The 5456-nt window shown below is 34.3% G+C and overlaps 1 pseudogene; it reads right to left on the bottom strand.

Annotated features, from left to right (window-relative positions):
- Window positions 1–4794: 4794 nt before the first annotated feature.
- On the bottom strand, window positions 4795–4891 carry LOC122098625 (annotated as a pseudogene).
- Between the last annotated feature and the right edge of the window lie 565 nt (window positions 4892–5456).

Raw genomic sequence — 5456 nt, 5'->3', positions numbered from 1 at the left:
CCTCAGGAAAAGAATAAAAGAGCTGTGAAGCACAAAGGACAGTCAGAATTTTAACTAGCTACCCAGAGGCTGAATCAGCTTAGCTAGCTATTCAAGAGCCTGAGATCTGAAGACCACTGTTCAAAGCCCGTCCAATCGTGAAAATACATGTGATATCTCCAAAAAATCAGAAGTGGAGCAGTGGCTCGAGTGGTAGACCACTATCCTTGGGCACAGAAGCTTAGGGATAGTGCCCAGGCACTATCAAGCTTCAGGAATGATGAATACATGCATGAGCACCTGCAGATGTGCGTGTGCATACACACGTGCGCGTGAACACACAAACACACCAATGCGACCTTCTTTATTTTTTTACCTTGTTGTACCTTATTGCCATGTATTAGCTCACAAATTAACAAAATCAGCTAAACAGCTATTTACATGCAACTGATCATATTTCTCTAAAGTCTATTCTCTTTTTGCAAGCCTGCTTTTATTTGACCCAAAAGTAAATTATTCAGGAGGGCTATTCATCTCCCTCAACTCTGTAGTATTATATGATTGTTTAGGTTCTTCCTAGCTATATGATTTTGTGAAATCCCGCATCAAACAGCGTATATCTTTCACGAGAAGGGAAGTCTCTGTCAAACAATTAATAATAGGTTTTTGTCCTCTGCCAAGCATCTATAGTTTTATTATCTTCATCTATTTCATGATCTGTCTGTGTATGCCAAAGACTGCTGTGAAAATTAAAAAGACCCTTTTCAGCACTTAGCATTCGTATAACATTCAGAGGTATGAAGGTGTTTAAATATTACTGAAATTGCTTTGGAATAAATAAAGTTCACCTTGACTATCTTGAGAAAGAAGAATTGGTTTCCCAGCACTTAGGTAAGAACGTGAGTGAAAAAAAAAAAAGGAAAGTTTGGAACAACTCAACAAATACATTCAAATGAAACAAAAAAACCCCAAGAAAACACAAATTAATTCAGTACTTAAAAACCTGCAGGAAATGCAAAGATTTGTTTTAAAAAATCAGCTATGATAAGCTTTTGAGAATCCTGAATACATGGGAGTGTACTGTTGTGAGGACAGTGGTTAAAGCCCAGACTAGACAGAAAGATCTGTACACAATGCCATGTACCTGTTATTCTAAATTCCAGGAAGAATAACATAAAGTGGACTGAGCCTAAGATCATACACAAGGAGGACGCCAGGTTCTATCTGAAAAATAATCAGGATAATTTAGGGCTGGGGGTATGACAAAGTGGTAAGTACACCCATTTAGGAGACACAAGACACTCAATGCAAACTCTATTATGGGTATTGAAGAAAAAAGCTATGACTTCAAATAATTTGAATGATTGTAAGATTTGAGTATTTCAGTGGAGAAAAAATCCATGAGAGAAATAGAGTGAACCCATGTTGTGATCCTTTCTACTTAAGCTATAATTTTGTGTGGTACTCCAGACATAACAGTTATCTTGCAAATGAGCATGGATGTGCATTTGAGTGATGGAAATATTCTACTTACATAGCTGTAAATTAGATTTTTTGGCTAGATTGTAGTTCTTGAACTAAGAGCCTGTGTGTTGTCTCTGAGCTTTTTCCCTCAAGGCTACCACTGTACTACTTTGAGCCACAGTTTCAATTTTATTTTCTGTTCGTTGTTTGGAGATAGGAGGCTCGTGTACTTTCTTGCCCAAGATGACTTCAAACCATGATCATCAGATCTTATCCTCCTGAGTAACCAGGATTCCAGGCATAAGTTGTCTATTTTTAAAATAATTTAGTAAATCATACAGTTACAGAACTTATAAATTATAATTGCAACATGTGTAATAGATGTGTGTATGTATATATCAATGCATACAAATAGAAGTATTTTAACGTATCTTTGTATCTACAGTAGATTTATGAAAAATCAACCTTTGTTGTAAAATAAAATGGAAACAAAAGTTATTAAGGAGGAAACCAAAAGGAATTGTCACGTTTCTTGTTGTTGAATGGAATATGAATTGCGAGAATCAGTTTGGAAAAATCATCCTAATTTAACAAAATGGATAATGGGTATTAATTCCAATCTATTTGCCCATATTGTGCATCCTCACACATGAGTGTCAAAATCAAATCACAATTTTTGCTTTTGTATTTAACGTATTTAGGGGATTGATGAAGTAATCAAATAAAGATTAAAATAATAGTAAATGATGCTATGAGTTAGAGTTGAAAATGTTTTTAAATATTATAATAGCTAATTAAATTGAATTTTTCTTACTTTTACTCTATTGTCATGCCCCTCATTCCCACATTCATTCCCACATTAGAAAAGTACATAGAAGGTTCTCACTAAATTATTTGTGCAATCATGAAAAAAATGTATTGAAAGAATATGGGCACAGTGTGGTTTTAGCTTATTGAGCTAGGGGGTAGTGTGTTATTGAGGACTTGCAAAACGTTGTGATAGAGATGAAAGGAGGGATGTGCTTACTCTGGAAAATTGGCTAGGGGATTGCTCCCAGAAAAATACTGACGAATTCTTCCAAAAGATACAGTAAATACACTTTCAGAGGTAATCCTCAATACCATTTTCCACAAAGTTTTGTCCCAGATACAACCGGCCTGCCTTCTCTGGCTGCTTTCCTAGCCTGGACCTATTCCTTCACTCTACAGGAAAAGTGTGATACAACTGATTTCAGTCAGATCTGTTACTAGAATTATCAGGGATTTAGATTCTTGTCTGTAATTTGGTAAAAGCTATGTCTCTTTATGTAGGCTATTAAAATTTATGTACTAATTTCAATAAATACATAAATTCTATTTTTAAAAAATAAAATTGTTTGCTCTATAAATTGATCAGAGGCATGGATTTTGTGGCTAGCTAGGTGATTGCACATCTGTCTCTCACTTCCTCTCTCCCTTTCATGGTTCTCATAGATAATATGACTGATCCATAATTATCCTAATTTATTTTGCTTTTATATTTTTGGTTGCATCATTTCACTTTCGGCTCTGCCATTTCCCAAATCATTTACATAGAAGGCACTATTTCATATTTTCTCATTCCTAGAATAGCTGCTCATGAAGACACCACTGGTCCTCATTTTCAGTCTGTACCTTTGAATATGGAGGAAAACCTTTCCTCTGCTCTCTATCAATTCCCTACTCACCAGTTAGAATAATTTCGAATAGTAAAAATGGAAAAAGTGAAAAAAAATCATGGTGAAATAACAGATGTAGAAAATTCACTGGATTTTTCTGACCAGTTCAACCAACGTGAACTATTGGGGAATACATATACACCTCATTCCCACTGGTACTCATTGTCTCTGGTTAGGCAATTCTGATGAAGACAAGGAACAAGATGAAAAAGTGAGGAATGATATCATTTGTAAAAAAAATGGAGAAGTATTCAAGCAAATTTTTCTGTGGGCTGCTGAAAATAATTGGCTTACTACAGTACAGAGACTACTTTCCAAAAAGGACATTCATGTGAATACTAGGGATGATGATGAGTATACCTCTCTTCATCGGGAAGCCTAAGTGGACACTTTGACATTGTCCATGTGTTGGTGGCTCAAGGCAGATATTCATGCAATAACTGTGAATGGCTGGACACCCCTGCACAGTGCTGATATGTGGAATAATACCAGAGTGGCTTCCTTCTTAGTTCATCATGATGCAGATACCAATGCCCAAACTAAAGTCCTCTTGACCTCCTTGCATCTTGTTGCTTGGAATAGAAATAGCAAAGATATGCTGGATCTCCTTCTATTGAACCATATATGAAACCAGGTCTGAAGAACTTGGAAGAAACTGCATTTGATATTGCCAAAAGGATAAATATGTATCACTACCTCTTTGAAGTTGTGGAAGGCTGTAAAAATTGTTCTCCTAAGTCATAATGGTTTGGTTAAGTTTCTTAAATTTCAAAAATGCCAATCCATCTTTGTGTCCATACAAAATATTTTCACAATACAAAGCAACTGCAATATCTTACTTTAAAAATTCATGGATTCCATCGTATTTTTCAAGTGAATTGCCTGACTTTGATGTCAAAATGTATTCAAGATTTGTTTGTATACATCTATAATGATTTCTGCTGGGTTTGTGATTATTTAAATCAGAAATCATTTTAGCTTATCTGTTGGAATGAGTAGTACAAAAACTAAAAATATTTCTGGTGCTTGAATGAAAAAATTATATTTTAAAATAATCTGTTTTTTGTTTGTATAATGTACATAATCTATTTAATTATCTCCTAGATGTAATACTTTGAATTCTACATTGTTTTATTATATATATTTGTTCATTACAAATGTGTTATTTCAGATAGCATTCCATATAGAACAAGTTTAAGATTCCTTTTTTTCCTAGGTCCTTATAGTATTTTATTTCATTGGGATAAAATGACAATGTTATCTAATTTCAAAAGTTTTGTAAAGATTATGCTATGTAAAGGCCTTTCTAAGGTGAGGATTTAATGCATTGATGTCAAAATAACTTTCAGTTCAATGAATTACATGTATTGTTACATTTGTATTTTTTAATATTTTTATTGTGAAAATACTGTACAGTGGGGTTACAATTATATGGGCAAGATAATGAGTACATTTCTTATCAAGCATTGTAGCCTCCTCTTTGTTTACCCTTCCCATCCATTCCCATCCTTCCCATGCCCCCCCAATCAATCCTCGCCGCTACCCCCCCCCCCCCCACGCACCAAAGTTGTAAAGTTCATTTTTCGACATAACGACTTGTATTTTTGTAATCAATTTTTAATAACTGTTTTTCATATCTTGCATCTGAAGGGTGAAAAATATGGAATACTTCACAAATTTTCATATCATCCTTGTGCAAGTGCCATGATAATTTCTATATTGTAATTTGGGTAAACGTGCTGCTGAAGCGTGTAGTATCCTGTAGATTTAAGTAGTTAATGATGCATTCTTTATACAGGCATATATCCTTGGTTGACTGTTTGTAACTAGGAAACCTTATTGTTCCTAAAAATGCTATTGATCTTACTTCTCTAAAATTCTGTGTATATTGGAAAAAATTTATATTGTTTGGTCGATTGCTCACATTTGCAATTTTTTGTCAATGACTATTTTAAGTATTTTTCATCTTAAATTTGATCATACTTTGAAGCCTTTATAGCTAGGTCCAAAAGTGATTGCTTTTCAAGTATTTGTTTATAAACTGAGTTAGCTTTGTGGAGCTAATGGATTCAAAGTAAGCCTTGCTTAAGAGCACTTCTAAACTTCTGCAGCTTAAAAATTCCTAAATGAGGTCTTATTGGCAAAAATGTCTACCTGACCCTTTACTCTTCTTCCATGTAGCAACAGACCAACCAGAATATCTTACCCTGACAGCATAGATTTTCTTATTGGAACAAAACTATTCTTAGTTAAAAGGGATCATAGAGAGATAAACAGTTAAGACAGAATCATTTAGACTAGAAGGTATTTTATCAA

Source organism: Dipodomys spectabilis, unplaced genomic scaffold (assembly GCF_019054845.1).
Source record: "Dipodomys spectabilis isolate Male_0828 unplaced genomic scaffold, ASM1905484v1 ptg000481l, whole genome shotgun sequence".
Classification (NCBI taxonomy): domain Eukaryota; kingdom Metazoa; phylum Chordata; class Mammalia; order Rodentia; family Heteromyidae; genus Dipodomys; species Dipodomys spectabilis.
Note: the sequence above shows the minus strand (reverse complement) of the source record. Positions and strands in the feature narration are given on the sequence as shown.